Source organism: Acomys minous, assembly GCF_964271855.1.
Source record: "Acomys minous genome assembly, chromosome: 2".
Taxonomy (NCBI): Eukaryota; Metazoa; Chordata; class Mammalia; order Rodentia; family Muridae; genus Acomys; species Acomys minous.
Genome location: NC_140484.1, coordinates 20364221 through 20380866, shown reverse-complemented (window position 1 = coordinate 20380866; position 16646 = coordinate 20364221). Strand labels below are relative to the sequence as shown.

The 16646-nt window shown below is 47.6% G+C and overlaps 1 protein-coding gene across 14 annotated transcripts in view; it reads right to left on the bottom strand.

Moving 5' to 3' along the window:
- The window catches only part of SORBS1 (sorbin and SH3 domain containing 1), a 230501-nt gene extending 221658 nt beyond the window's left edge, over positions 1-8843 (bottom strand). For 5 of the 14 annotated variants that reach the window (XM_084749813.1, XM_084749814.1, XM_084749807.1 and 2 more), the window contains exon 1: positions 8692-8843. The gene's annotated coding sequence lies outside the window, so the exon portion shown is untranslated. Of the gene's footprint in view, positions 1-8209; positions 8517-8691 lie in introns of those variants that run through there. The other 9 variants (XM_084749816.1, XM_084749802.1, XM_084749803.1 and 6 more) reach the window with 3 other exon arrangements.
- Positions 8844-16646: the final 7803 nt, after the last annotated feature.

The window sequence follows — 16646 nt, the reverse complement described above, 5'->3', positions numbered from 1 at the left end:
GAGGTAAAAATATGAAAGTAATTTAAAAAAAAGAAAATAAGAAATTACAACTTTTAAAATTATGAACTCAATCCAGGAAATCTAACTAAGAGGACTCCTGAAGACAAAAGACAGCAAAATGGAGAAAAGGAAGCTGACTACTCACACATAGGAAATGTCCGGGTTTTGAAGAAAGTAAGCCTTTACCAAAAAAGCATGCTAAAGTGTGTTCTTGTGGGTATCAGAGACTGGCTTCCTCTAGCTCCAGAGTGCCTGGAGCTCGCCCTGACCCCTAGACCTCCACCCTCAAGTGCTGAGATTACAAGCATGTGCTTTTATACCTGGCCACACCAATAATTTTTAAAACTAGTAAAGTTAAATATAGAAAAATGAGAGAACATCTACACATTAACAAGTTCCCCATAAATTATCAAAAATAGGAATGGCATATTAATTTTCAGCCTCAATATTGGCATCTGAAGGACAGTGTGACAGTGCCTTTAAGACTATAATGGAGGGGTTGGGATGTGGTGTCACATCTTTAATCCCAGCACATGGGGAAGGGTGGGCAGAGGTAGACAGATCCCTGTGAGTTTAAGGCCAGCTAGGTCAGCATAATGAGTTCCAGGTCAGCCAGAGATATAGAGACCCTGCCCAAATAATAATAATAATAATAATAATAATAATAATAATAATAATAATAATAACAACAACAACAACAACAACAACAACTATAATGTCCTTTCAACCAAAAATTCCAGATAAGCCAAACCACCAATCAAATGCTGGTAAAGGATGAGACCGCAGTATATGCAAGTTTGAAATGATCAGCTCCCATAGGCCCTCTCCCAGAAACTTCTGGAGGGATAAGCCAAAAGATCAAAACAGAGGTAGCAACCCATGGATTGACACCAAGCAGGAGTCATGCTACAAGCCTACAGGCCAACAATGAAGAACAGTGGAAAAGGGTGGATGGCTCTGGAAAGGAATGCTCGTGGGGGGCACGTGACAAAATAAAAACAAACACATTAGGACACCCAGGTGTTTTAAAATGCTGTGTCAGACTTTGGGGAGGAAAAAAAAAAACCTAAGTTGAAGAAGTAAGGCGACTAAGTGAGTAAATTACATAAGAAAGTACCATTAAGTGCATCATAAGGCTCAGTCAAACCAATGTAAGTATTATCAATGTAACCAAGAACTATGCTGTGGCCATACTGAAAAAGGATGGAAAAGGCTGAAGTTGGAGTTATTTGTAAGTATGACAGTAGTATCAGAAGAACTAATACAGGGTGGAAAGTCACTGTAATGGAAAATAATGGCCCCTCAAAGGTGTCTAGATCCCAGTCTCCAATAGTAGGAACATGTGTAGCTATGTGGCAAAGGGGAACTGAGGTTGCAAGTGGAATCAAGATTACTAATCAGGGCCTGAAGGGATGACTCTGCAGGTAAGTGCACTCGCTGCTGCTCTTTCAAAGTAACCGAAGACCAGCGCCCCCAGCACCCACATAGGAAGCTTAGGACTGCCTATATAACTCTAGCTCCAGGGGATCCAACCCCCTCTTCTGGCTTCTGCAGGCACCCCTACACATATGGGCATACACACAAACACACGGGAGGGGGGGTGGTGAGGGGGGGTGGCGGGGGGGTGGCGGAATACATTTCTATTTTTTAAAAGTTACCAATTAACTGACATTAGATGGGAGACTGTCCTAGATTATCCAGGCGACCGACCACACTGTAATTACCAAGCTTCTTAAAGGTGGAAGAGGGATCCAGGTAGTGATGAGAGAGTAATGAGCAGAGCGGTTGGCAGAATGGCTCAGTCAGCCAGCCAGCACTGGCACCGGCTGCGCTAGCTCGTTTTATGACAACTTGACACAGGCTAAAGTCACCTGAGAGGCAGGAACCTCAATTAAGAAAATCCCTCGAAGCCAGGCATGGTGGCGTATGCCTTTAATCCCAGCATCAGGGAGGCAGAGGCAGGATTGCTGTGAGTTTGAGGCCAGCCTGGTCTAAAATGCAAATCTAGGACAGCCAAGGCTACGCTGAGAAACCCTGTCTTAAGAAAGAAAAAAAGAAAGAAAGAAAGAAAGAGAATCCCTCCATAAAAATCAATCTGTGGCACAGGGTGGCGGCGGCGCACGCCTTTAATCCCAGCACTCAGGAGGCAGAAGCAGGTAGATCACTGTGAGTTCGAGGCCAGCCTGGTCTACAAAGCAAGTCCATGACAGCCAAAGCTACACAGAGAAACTCTATCTTTAAAAAAAAAAAAAAGCAATCTGTGTCAAGCCTGTAGGGCATTTTCTTCATTAGTGATTGATGAGGGAGGGCCCAGTCTATTGTGGGTGTCGCCATCCCCAAACTGGTGGTCCTGGGTTCTATAAGAAACCAGGCTGTGCAAGCCATGAGGAGCAAGCCATAAAGCAACAACCTCTCCCCTGCCTCTGCTCTCCATCAGCTCCTGCCTCCAGATTCCTGCCTCGTTGCGTTCCTGTCCCGTCCTCACTCAGTGACGAACTATGATGTGTAAGTGTGGGCCAAAGAAACCCTTTCCTCCCCCCCCCCCCGCCCCCACCTCTTGCTTTTGGTCATGGTGTTTCATTGCAGCAACAGAAGCTCTAAGACACTAGCTTTGAAGACAGAAGATGCCCTGAGTAGAAAATGCGGGCAGCCTCTGAAAACTGCATCAGTGAGCAATCAGGTTCTTCTCACAGTAAGCACGGTCCTACCAACCCCATGACTTTAGCCCTGTGAATCCCTTCTCGGAGTCCTAGAAGACGCTAGCATTAGCCTGGATTGCTGAACATCACTCAAATGTATGGGCTTTGTTCCTGACTCTAGGGAACGGGTTACCAGGATGACTCTGCCTCCTTCATACGGCTTCACATTATCCTTGTAGTATTATTTCAGTGGGGGGGGGGGGTGGTGTGAAAGAGAGACAGCGAGGGAAGACAGAAAGACAGACGGAGAGAGTATGTGTGAGTAACACTTAGGTAAAGATTTATCTCTTTTTCCAGATTTCACAAGATGGCGGAAGAAGACCAGGAAACCAGCAAGAATAACAGAGCTGAACAGAGGAATAAGTACGTCTCTCAGATGTGAGGGGGTCTGAAAGTTGGAGGCACCACAAAAAGAGGCAAAGGCCACACGTGAAGGAAGAAACCTTAGCGTGAGAAGAGCCACCCAGTTAGGCTAGAGGGTAGTTCTCAACACCAACAGGTCTGACGTCTTCCCTGCTCCTGGCTCCTCCAGCCGGGTTACAGACTGCTGTGAATACTTGGAGAGAGCCCAAGATAAACACAGCATTTTCCTGGACCATCAATTGTATTCAACAGCAAAGCAACGTAGATACGTTTACACTCAAACCAGCACAGATATTATAGAAGTTGAACACAAAATCCAGGTAGATCTTTAGCATAAGAACTGGCGACTTGGAGGTACCTTCTTGCTTTTGAGGGCCCCTGTAGACCCTGAACTCACTGACCACTGAGCACCAACACCCAATCTTGCAGTTGGAGAGCGGGCTCGGCAACAAGGAGCGCTTCCCACTCTTTGCTGAGTTCAACTCCCAGCACTCATGTTAGATGACTCACAAATGCCTCGAACTCCAGCTCCCGGAGATGTGACACCCTCTCCTGGCTTCCAGGGGCATCCAGAGACATCAGAGACATGCACATATATATATACACACACACAGACACACACACACAAAATTAAAATGTCTAAGAGATCCCACCTCTGTAATAAATCTGGAGCCAAAGGACATTATGAACCTCACCAACACACCTTCATCACAACACCTAGAACATCACACCAGCAAGCTGTTGGTGTGTGGCTCTGCCCAAGGTGGGCGGGATTACGCCTGAATTCAAGCCAGCATTTGTGGGGAAAGGGGTAAATATCTCATTCTCTCCTAAAGGGTTCTGTGTCCTGCTTTGGCTACTTGGGTTGGTGTAGCCTTCAAAACACAAAACCTTCAGGCTATATTCTCCCTGGATAGACTCCCTTGGCAGGAGCCTGCCAGGTTCCCACCACTAAGCATTACCAGACTCACTGACAAGAGCCCCGCATGCACCAGCAACCTCTGCACAGCATACACCGCCTTATAAAACACACTGATGATACTTCTTCCATCGAAGGAAGTCAAAGAAACAGGACGCATCTCTTGGGACACAGTGTCCCTGATGGTTCACAATATAAGGGTGGAAATTTTTTTCTCCTGTTATAGCTGGTTTTGTTTTTAAAACAATAACCACATGACAGAGACCTTGGGAAAAAAGTTTTTTTTTTTCTAGAAAGAGCCACTACTGACCACAGACAGGAGGGGGAGAAGAAAATCAATGGAAGGCCACACAGAAATAAAAAGCTGTTTAATTAGGTTTGCTTTTGTGTGTGTGTGTGTGTGTGTGTGTGTGTGTGTGTGTGTGTAAAATACATATGTATTTGAAAAGACTAAACTACTTTTAAATTAAGAACAGAGAACTAATGAGACAATAATACATTAAAACACACTGCAAAGATGTATTACTAACAGGATGAAGGAAGAGAGCAGGGAGAAAGACACAACAGGAAGGGAGAAAAAAGAAGTAGCCAGAGGAAGAGACGCAGAAGAAAATAAAAGCAATGCCTCAAAAGCAACAAGATGGCGCAATGTGCCTGAAGCAGGCTGGAGAAGCCTTCTACCAACTTCCTTGTCCTATGAGCTGGCCAGGGGAAGGCATGCTCCTCATAGCTGCTGCCTTGGGCCACAGACTTCAAAGGAGAATCACCTTTTATCCTTGCCTGTGGACGGTCACTGCTCTGGCTAGCCACTGCTCACTGAAACGCGGTGAGGCTTAGCACAGTGCAGGCCACCAGAGCCTCCCTCCCGACCTCCCCAAGACGAACTGCAATTCAGGAGCTCGGGCTCCGGGTCTCTCCTCTGAAAAGGCAATACATGAAATGTCCTCTCATAAAATGTTATGATGGAAGTTAAGAGGAGGGAAGGCTAACTGCAGTGAAAAGAGATCCATTCCATGGGGAAACTTTAGTTTTGTACTGAAAAATAAATAAATAATTTAAAAGCATATATATCAAGAAGAAACTGGAATTTCAGCAGAACGGGGCCCAATTTCAGTTCTCACCAGCATCGCATCACCCCCCAGCACACCTGACTCCCCGAGTGTCCAAGGGCTGCCTGCTCCAGCTAAAGGTCTTGCTTGACTCTGAGCCAAGCAGCTTCAACCTCTTTCTACAGTCAGAGAGTCAGCTGGGAGAATCTGAGGCAGGACCAGTGCACTCACCAGCTCCCCAGTTACGCACACTTACACACACACACACACACACACAGAGAGAGAGAGAGAGAGAAAGAGAGAGAGAGAGAGAGAGAGAAACATACACACATACACAGAGATATAAATGTACACACACACTCCCACAACTCACACATGCACACACTCATACACATTCTCACAACACACACTGAGACACACATGTATACACACACTTATACACATACTCTCACAGCTCACACACACAAAAACATACACATATACAGACACACATGCGTTCATACTCTCACAACTCACACATGCACATACAAAACCACACACGTACAAAGAAACGTGTACACACACACTCTCACAACATATAGAGACACACATGTATACACTCACACACACACTCACAACACACACACACATCTAAGCACGGGGGCTCTGTCTCTTACCTCACTCTTCATTTCAAGGATACCAGAATGCTCTACTCTTGGCTCCAAAGGCTGAAGCCACAGATGGAGTCTCCAGCCTCGCCTTCATCTCTTGTTTCCTCTTACTTTTCTCCTTTCCATCTTAAGCTCCTCTCACAGAAGGGAGGCTTCACTGGGGAGCAGAAGACCCAGATTCTGATCCCCTTCTGCATCATGCTAGTTGTGTGACCTCAGACAAATGACCACTTACTCCCTAGTGAAGGCTACGGAACGGATCCATCATAGAGGTCCCCTCCCCATGGTCCCAACATTTAAATGTTCACCTGTGCAATCATAAATAAAACACAGACTGGGAGAGAATGAATTATAGAAACGCCCTTTCCCCAGCAATCTGTCATCCCATCCTCACCTCCCGCACACACCCCCTCACTGGGAGGGCTGGTGTCTCTCACTCTGGATCATTCTAGCTCTGAATAATTTACATACTCTAAAACCACATGAATCGCACCAGGCAAGGGAAAGGTGGTCTGAGTCCAACAGAAGCCCAAGTTCTAAAGCGCTTTTTCAGTACTATGGCTAAATACTGAGAATTTAATATCCGACTAGCAAACAGGAAAGAATCTGAAATCGCCATCACACAATGTGCTTGTGAATTTAAATTAAGAAGCACTAGTGGGAACCCTAGAAAGCTACTGCTTTAAGCCTTCCCTCTTTACCAACAAGATAGGGTAGGCCACAAGCTCATGGCCCTGAGGCTGCTGACCAGAACAGAAGCAAGCCAGCTGTTCTGCCTCCAGCCCAAGCTCTTTCACCATGTTTTTTTTTTTAAGATCATCCATTCCCCCTTCAAAGACAGGCTGGTTAAATCCTAAATTGCCAGTGGGTGCTCTCTGTTTCCATACCCAGAGAAGGGTCCAGAGAGCGAAGCTGAGGCGACCAGGATGCTACCAGGGCCACACAGACAAAGCTCTCTTCCCTGGGCCCTGTCCTTCCACACCTGCTATCTGCACTCAACTCTATTTAGGAGATGAAAAAGAAGAGCTGAATGGGTCTTTGTTCTGCCAGGAAGAAGCAATCTTCTTTTCTTCTTTTGCTATAATTTCATCCCCATCCCAAAATTCCCAATCTCTTCACAAAGTTTACAGAAACTCAACCATTATAGGGGGGGTGGGGGGGATGAAGAGGAAGACAGAAGCAACAAAAGGCAGGTGTTCCACAGAAGAAGGTGGTGATCCTTCACCCCACAGGGGGAAACAGCACCTCCTTCAGGTACTGCCTGCCTACAGGGAAGTCACCAGACAGTTCCCACAGGTCCTCAAGCTGAGAAATATACCATCTTTGACGCCTCAAAAAACGAACCCTTCCCTAACCTTCTTCAAAGGTGCCCCTCAGGCTCAAAAGGGAGACCTCTGAGCTGGGCTGGCATGGAGTTATTTAAGGCAGCAAGCAGGAGGGTGGGGCAGAAAACTGTTGGCACTATCTTCCTCCTCCACCCCTCCCCCTCACGGCCAACACTTACACACCTCACTCTGTAGACATCCCACTCACTAAAGGCTGAAGCTATAAAATGTCCAAATGTCTGTTTTCTGTCATTGACACTGCTGTCATCACACACACACACACACACACACACACACACACACTTTTCATCCACCCTTGAATCACCACCACGCTATCTTTCCGACCAAAAACACTCAAATCTATTCAAAAATTAAAAACAAAAAAACAAAAACATATGGTCAAACAAGCCATCCCTGGCCTTCACCTAGGAAGAAAAAGAACAAACCAGTGTGGGGAGGTGGGAGGAGGGGGGGAGTTGGAGGGTGGGCGGTGAGACGAAGTCAAGAGGCCTAACATGCCAGGCAGGTTCTATGGTGTCTCTAGATGAACCTCCCGCCTACTGACAGGGAAATCAATTTGAGCAATTTCAGTAGGTCGGCCCTGTGACAACAGAGGCATCCCAGAGCTCAGCGATTCAAACAAAAATCCGAAGGCTCATCCAGAACATACTGGGAAAACCCTCGGACCAGATGAAATGAGCCGGGTCAGAGGGATCCCTTCTGCTTTTATGTAGCAATGCATATTAAATTCTGTCTGCCCGGGGGAAAAAAAAAAAAAGCATGCACTGATGAATTTCAAAGCCGTAGTATGACAAGCAGAGGTTCCAGGGTACAAAATTCGACAGCACACCTCCCTTCAAAGGAGCATAATGATTTTATGTCTTATTTCCTTTCTATCTTGAATGTCACTACCGCTTATCAGGGAAACCACGCTGGAAAGCAGGGAGGGACGGCCCGGGAAATAGGAGAAAGGAGTAGCTTTCCGTCCCTTTAGTGATGGGCTGCTTTGCAAGATGCTGTCATCCATAGGAAGGATGAAAGGGCCTGGACGGTGAGCGGAGGCAAGGTATCCCCGGACGGACACACACCCATCACCATGCGCGGGTGCAGATGGGTCTGGGCCAACAGCATAGTCCTTGCACCCCTACTGCCGCCACCATTCGGCTCTGGGGATTGGGGCCGGGGTGTTGATGAATGAACACACCTGAAATGCCTTCATCCGGGCGATCGTTCCCTCCTTCCTCTCTAGCCGCTGCAAAGGAGACCCTCAATAGTTTTTTCACTTTCCAGCACAAACCCACCCGGTCTCTCCCGTCTCCATCCACCCACACTGCGGCCAGCCTGAGGCGGGCGGACATTCCCTGCTAGCAGAGGCCATGATCCGAAAACCGAAAAGCCGTAAAGAAACCTGGAATCCCCCAAGCTCCCCGCGTCCTAGCAACTTTCCTTGAAGGGATGTGAGGGACACCCGGAGCAGCCTGGAGGCATGGCTCCGCAGGGGTCCCCTGCGGCCACCCGGGGATGCTCTAGGGGAGCGGGGGTGGTGGGGTGAGGGAACCCTAGGTCCCTCCAACAGCTGGCCCTTTAAAAGCACCTCCTCCGCGCGCGGAACAAAGGCGCCGCTCCGGGGGCCGGCAGCGCCCGTCCGGGAGCCGCCGCCGGAGAGCGCAGCCGCCGCCCGCTTACCTCACGGGTCCCCCGGCAAGGGCTGCGCGCGTCCAGCCCCGGCTCGCGCTCCACGCTGCAGTCAGCCCCGCTCTGTTTTTCTGCTACTCCGAGCTGACTTCACCGACACTCCGCGGCCGGCCAATGGGCGGCGGCGTCCAGCCCCTCATTAGCATGGCCTGGAACCGTCCACTCCGGCAGCGCCCAGGGGGCGGGGCCTAGCCGGCCGTGACAGGAAGGGGCGTGTGCGCCAATGGGGAGGCGAGGAAGAGCCCGCTGCCAAGCCTGCGTCCCGGAGAGCGGGGCGCGCGCCCGCGGATCCCTGCGGGCAGCGCGCGCGCGCGCCCCCGCTAACTCTTTCTGCCCTGGGCTGGCCCCGAGTGCCACCGGATGCTAGTCCTGTGGTCTCTCAGTTTGCCCACAGGGAGCTTGAAAGGAACAGTAAGCGTAAAACAACAGCTAGTGTATCCTAGCTATCTATAAATTATTTACCCCTGTGCCCTTTTGTCGCTCTGTAGAATAACAAGGTTAACATATGTAAGACTTTGGGATCAAAGCTTGCTCATGGCACTCACTCTGGTTACACTCTACCAAACAGGTGTCTAATGCTTCCTGTTTTCTCATTTGATTTTTCACAGCCTTGTGAGAGAGACCCTATTAATAGTTTCTTTTGTTTTAGGCTTTAGGCTTTTTTTTTTTTTTTTTTGAGACAGACGTTCCTATGTTCTATGGTGGCCTCAAACTTATTGTGTAGCCAAGGATGACCCTGTACCTCCACTTTCTGAGTGCTGGGATTACAGGATACACCTGCCCCCCACCCCCACCCCCACCCCACACACACCATAGGCCATCCTCCTGACTCAGCCTCTACAATGGTAGGTTATAGGCTACTCTGCTCTCCTGGCACTGAGATTTTATTCATGCAACCTATATTCAAGTCTCCATGGGCATGAATAAATTGAGCCCTGAGGTGACTAAAAGGACCCTGCCCTTCAGCTTACATGTGAGGGAGGGACAAATAAACCAGACCATCATAAATGAGCTAGAGTGTTAACCAAGCTTGGACTATGCAGTTTGACTTTATGTTTTCTGTTTCAGAACCTTCTCCAGGTCACTACAGAATAGCAGAAAGGGGACAGGGAGAAGCCAGCAAGATTTAGTCTGGAACTTGCCTCCTCTAGGACCAGCTAGTCAGGGTTTCTATTGCTGCAACAAAACACCATGGCCAAAGCAACTTGGGGAGGATAGGGATTTATTTAGCTTACACTTCCACAGCACTGTCCATCATCAAAGAGGTCAGGACAGGAACTCAAGCAGGGCAGGAACCTGGAGGCAGGAGCTGGTTCAGGGGTCATGGAGGGATGCTGCTTACTGGATTGCTCTCCATGGCTTGCGCAGCCTGCTTTCTTGTTTTGTTTGTTTCCTTGTTTTGTTTTGTTTGAGACAAGGTTTCTCTGTGTAACCTTGGCTGTCCTGGACTCGCTTTGTAGACCAGGCTGGCCTCGAACTCACATCGCCCCGCCTGCCTCTGGCTCCAGAGTGCTGGGATTAAAGGCATGCACCACAATGGCCCAGCTCTCAGCCTGCTTTCTTATAGAACCCAGGACCATCAGGCCAGGATGACTCCACCCATAATGGACTAGGACCTGCTCCATCAATCACTTATTAAGAAAATGCCCCCGCAGCCTTGCCTACAGCCCCATTTTATGGAGGTATTCTCTTGATCGAGGTTCCCTTCTCTCAGATGACCTTCGCCTGTGTCACATTGTTGTAAAACTATCCAACACAGGAGGCTGGTCAGCCCTTCAAGTGGAGCACAACTAATTCTTCTCAGCTGCCTTTGGCAAGAATCTTCAGCTCAATCAAGTCCCCAGTTAGCAGGCTGAGTAGTGGGATAAAGAAAGGACTCTGCCTGCACGGGCCAGAGGAGCCCCAGCTGAAAAGGTTCATAGAGATCAGGGACCAGTCACATACTGAGCACCTGCTGTCCTCAATTATGTTGTTTGTGTTTTATTAATTGAAGATTCCTAGCTGCCTGGGAGCTCACTCTCTGACCAAGGAAGCAAGAAGCCACAGAGAGCCCAGGATCCCTTGGCCCAGGGCTCTGCCTCACCCAGACCTCATCCTACTGCTTTGCAAAACACACTTCCCAGGCTCTACTGTTAACTTACACCACAGTCTGGACAAACAGCTTTCTAGTCTGTAAAGCAATAAAACGGCAAGTATTCATTTGCCTGTCTGGTCTGCTGTGCACTGCTGTACCAGTGCTGGGAACGTTATATGCACTGGGACACACCAAAAAGTAAACATAGGTAAAGGCATTATCGATACTAGGAAGTTATCTAAGGAGTGGGAAATAGAAGGCAGAGAAGCTGAGTCTGTTATCTACCTACTAAATCCAGGCAACAAGATTTAGAATAGAAAAGAAAAAAAAAAAAGTCAGAACAATTCAAATGTTCAATTTGGGTGCATTGGATAAGAAAATCTCAAAGAACAGCTCCCAACCTGTGGTCTAATAAAAGTTCAGAATAAAAATCAACCTAAGAGAGCGTTAGGTTTAATTGCACCAATGCATCCCCTCTCTGTAGCCACTCACTGATTTAGCTGGGAGGCAGGCCTGGTGCTAGCTTTGTGTCTCCCTGCTGCCCCAAGGTGAGGCCCAAGGAAGCGGAGACGGAGTCATGTTCATGTGGGCTTTGCTGGCTCGTTTTATGTCAAGGCAAACTCATGTCATGAGAGAAGGGGAGTCTCAGTTAAAATTGTGCCTCCATAAGATAGGGCATTTTCTTAATTAGTGACTGATGGGGGAGGGCCCGGGCCCCGCCCCACCCGGGCCCCGCCCCGCCCACTGCTGATGGGTATCATCCAGGCACGGTGGTCCTGGCTTCTACAGGAAAGCAGATTGAGCAAGCCATGGTGAACAAGCCAGGAAAGGGCACCCCTCCTTGGCCTCTGCCTCGGCTTCTGCCTCCAGATTCTTGCCCTGTTTGAGTTCTTGCCCCGACCTTCCTTCAACAATAGACTACGATGTGGAAACGTAAGCCAAACACGCCCTTTCCTACCCAAGTGGCTTTCGGTTGTACGGTCCCATCACAGCAACAGGAACCCTGACTGGGACATGGGCCAAGGTTCACACTAAGGACAAGCAGCCTATGCTGAGACATACCCCACACTTGCTTTAACACTGTGATTGCCTCTCCTAGAGTTTTTTTTTTTTTTTAAACAAAAGATCCTGCATTTTTATTTCAAACTAGAGCCTTGGGTTAAGGATATAGCTCAATGGTAGAACACCTGCCTCGCATGTGTTAGGCCCTGGGTTTGATCAAAGACCTGGGCCCTATAAATTAGGTAATTTGTCTTAAGGAGAGACGATAGCAAGGCCTACCTAAGTAATACACCCATGATAGCGCTTAGAGCAGTGGCTCTCAACCTTCCTAACACTGCAACCCTTTGATACAGTTCCTCATGTTGTAGTGACTCCCTCTCAACTATAAAACTTTTCATTGCTACTTTGTAACTGTACTTTTGCTACTGTTATGAATCATAATGTGAAGATCTGATATTCAGGTTATCTGATTTGGGAACCCTCAAAAGAGTCGCAACCCACAAGTTGAGAACCATTAGCCTTGAGTGGCACTTAGGGCTCTCTACTGTCTGTCACAACTGTGTTTCATAAAGTGCACTTGCATTCCCAGCTCCCCAGGAAACTAGGGAGGCCCCTGCTTTCCAGCCCCACAACACTTCACCTTTTCCTTTCAGATGGAACTTGTCATATTTGGCACGAACTCATGTGTATTTCTGAGTATTTTTATTCCTCAGCCCCTCTCCACACAGACTGTAAATGCCATAACATCTCAGCCTGTGTCTGCTCATTTCATTGAAAAAAAATTCACTTAAGTTTAGTTTAATCTTATTAGTAAATCCTCATTTTCTCTTCATGTGCCTCAGCTTGCTCCCAGCAATGTCTGTACTACTGGTGAGAGAAATAAAAATACAAAACAGAAGAGTCCTCCACACAAACCAGAGTCATAACCATGCTCGTGTGTTCCTCCACAGGCCATCTGCACAAGCAACCAAGAGAAGGAGAAACAGGGTTTTACGAACAAGCCTAGCCACCAGCCTTCTGTCCCTGGGGTCACATAAGTTTAGTGACAGATATCTAGATGACAGTGACAAGTTATAGAAACAGCAAAATTTCCTTAAAGACTCCATTCCCACCCAGGCATGGTAGTACAGAAAAGAGAGAAAGAAACACAACCACAAAAGTTGTGCCTAAAAAGTACAGAACTGATATAAACACCAACACACACACACACACAGAGAGAGAGAGAGAGAGAGAGAGAGAGAGAGAGAGAGTGTGTGCTCAATGCCTAGGTTCCATCTCCAACACCACAGAAAAACAAAAACAAACAAACAAACAAAAAGACTTGATGGAAGGTCACTTCCAAGAATTTCACATTCTTTGAAAGTCTCGTGACCATAGACACCGCCTTAGGGAAACTTGGTGAAATGAGTGGAGACTGGTCAGGCCACGTAGAAAATAACAAGAGCAAAGGGAACAAATACTTGAGATAAATATAAATCACTAAGCCTAAGATCCCGGTCACCAGACCTTTGTTTATCAGCCTACAAACATGTGTGCAGATGGGTGAAGGCATATATACACAACCCCAAGTGCTACATTGTACTTGAACAAGTGTGCAAGGTTTGTCTTGGACATCTGCACATGCTGTTTGTTGGACAGTCAAACTAAATATAATAAACTTTTTTTTTAAAAGTCCCAGGTGGACCTTGGTAGAATCAGGATGTACTGCTGTCAACTGCTGCGTTGACACTGTGGGACGGGTGTGTGACCCTACAGAAGGGTCCACCACCCTTGGCTGGGGACTTGGCAGGGAAAAAGACAAGGACGCCTGCTGAAGGCGTTGCTAGGAGACGTATCTTTTCTGGCTGGGACAGCAGAGTCATTGGTTAGAAAACGCTGAGCTTCAGAAGACGTTCTACTGCAGGGTAATTGACCTACCCAAGACTTAATTTGAAAAAAAAAATGGTGTTTAGGGTGGGTACCTCTAGCTGACAGCTCTCAGAGAGGCACTCTGAGGCTGGAGAGAGAGCGGGGAGGGAACGCAGGAGGAGAAATATGGGAAAGTAGGCACCGAGAAAGCGAGAAAAGATAGAGAGCCTGGAGAGCCAGAGAGACCATGTGGGATGAACTGGGGGTTGGGGAGGGGGGGGGGAACCAGCAACATAAGGAATGGGGCAACTAGCCTGCTAAACAAATGTAAATTTAATAAGGCTTTTTAAAATCAACAGCAATGACGTTATGGAGAATAACTGACATTCTGGAAGCTGCAGGAGACTTAATCAGAGGTAATTGAAAGAGTTCACTGAGGGACTCATTTCAGAAGGCCAAATTAAGTCACAAGGATGCCTCGGGATGGGAAATTCTGTTCTTGAGCATTTATCAAAAGGGCGACTGAGGGGGAAGGAACAGAAAGAAGGTGCCTGGGATATCCACAAACATTCAGTGCTTTTATTACCGCAGCACGCCTGCCCTGTCCCAAACTTGGTTGCTTTGTCCCCATTCGGTACAGCCTAATATTTTCATTACCTCAGCTCATGGCACAGAACAGCAGAGGCCATGCCTCTTAGGGATCTTGGTACCTGCTTCCCTGACTAGCTGACCCCAACACTTCATCTGAGCACAAAGGCACTCAGTGAGAGGAAGTGTGGAAGAGCCACCTGTTCCCAGGGGCATTTGGCAATCGAAGCAGGGTTTGCATGGCCTGCCTGGCTCTGCAGGTAAGAAGGAAATAATCAGGCTGGGAATACAAGCTCAGTGATGGAGTGCTTGCCTAGCATGACAGTAAGGCCCTAAGTTCAAGTCCCAGCACCAAATTAAACCAAATAAATAAGTATATAATGCATGAATAATTCCTGACCAGTGTTAGAGTGAGAACAATTGGATTTTGTACTAAAAAAAAAAAAAAGAACTAGACAGAAATGCCTATTTCTTAGGCTAAGAAGGCCAAGAACTTCTCTGGTCTTGTAGCTGAGACAGAGCCAAAACACAAGCTAGAACCAGGTTGGCACAACTGGCTGCAGCCCATGAAAGGGTATTGACAGTAAGCTCTCTACAGAGGAAAGCAAGGGCCCCAGCGAAGCCAGTGGCAGCCGGACTCAGGACCACACTAGACAAGACTGCAGGTTGGATGCTGGGTCAGCGCACCCCCACTCTGACTCCAGAGGTTGCTGGGCCTAGACTTCTAACAACCAAAAGTCAAAAAGGCTGGGAACCCAGCTGGACGAGCAACCCTGGTGTCGTGTGAAGAGAACTCTCTAGTTACTCAAGTTCCAAGCGTTACATGGCTGCCTACTCTTTTCCAGGTCCTCACTCAGAGCTGGAGCACCTGAACATGGAGATAAAGGCCTCACCCCTCCATGCTCAGTCTCGTGGGAAAGAACGATACATTCGCAGGACAGCGGTAGGTACTGTGGCCAGCAAGCCAATTTTTGTGAGGTCATACGGCCATCTAACACAGCTATCTAATTCCAGAACATTCTCATCATTGCAAAAAGATACCCTATTTCTATTGCCATCAGCAGTTCCCTCACATGTCCCCTCTCCTCTCAGTCCCTGGCAGTCACTAGTACTATACTTTCTGTCTCTATAGATTTGCCTGTTCTGAACATCTCAAATAAATGCAATCATATAGCACGTGGCTAAAGAGAGAGAGTCGCTAGAGAGTGTCGAGAGAGAGCTCTCTTTCCACAACCCCAGGGTTGCTTGTCCAGCTGGGTTCCCAGCCTTTTGCCTGGCTCCATTCATTTACAAGGTTCACTTTGTAGCGTGTGTCAGCACTTCGCTCCTTTTCATGACTGAATAATATTCCATTATATAGATACGTTACAATTTTTAATATATTTGTCACTTGACAGACAGCTGCCTTGTTTCTACTGTTTGGCTGTTAGGAACAATGATGCTGTGAACCTCACTGAACAACTTTTTGTGTGAAGGCCTGTTTTCAGTTCTCTTGGGCAGATAAATGGATCCTACACTGTGTTTTGCTTCTTAAGGAGCTGACTGGTTGTTCCCAAAGCAGCGTGTCGACATTCACACAACACAGGAGGTCTATAATCTGCATCCTCCCAAATACATGCAGCTGTCTATAGTTGTTATAGCAGCCATGCTAATGAGTCGGAAGTGGTCCCTCACCGTGGTTTTGGCCAACAGCATTGAATATTGTGCCCTGTTTGGCCCTTCTTTGTATGTCTTCTTTGTAGAAATATGTGTTCAGAGGTTCTGTCTTATTAAGTTGAATCATCATTTTTGTCATGGATTTGTATGAATGGCAGAGGAGAATATCATTTAGGGTGGGCCGGGTAGGTAGAGAGGATGGGGAGAGGGTGTCTACCACAGACGCCTTCTTGAGCTAACCTCCAGGATCACTAGGAAGAAGGGCCAGCATTCTTTTTTTTAACAACTACTTACCGGATTCCCATCCTTCCTACACTGTTGACACAAATTGAGTGAGTCCCTACTCTGGAGGAGAGAGGCAACTACTTCAGACTACCCATTGCTTCTGTAGAGCCCCAGGTGACCTGACCCCAGCCTTCTCTGTTACCTGGATCTCACATGTGCCTTCCGTGTTCTAAACACCCTTGGATTTAACCTAATGACCCCATGGGGGGAATTTGAGTGTCTGTTTATTGCCACTGGTTGCCTTGGTGCCAGCTGACCAGCCAGGCTGTGACAGTCAAGTCCTTGCTGGGTTCTGGCTCCTGTAAGACACCCTATCTAGGATGAGACTTGGTGCTTTCTCACAGCCCACACACTTCCCTGGAGAGCTCACTCCAGTCGGGTCTCCTGAAGACCTAGTGAGCTCCAAACACACAGAGTATATTACATGACAGAAGAAAGTCTTGTTTGTAATAGCTGCTCTAATATATTAAGACGTTTAAGTAGGTTATAGAAT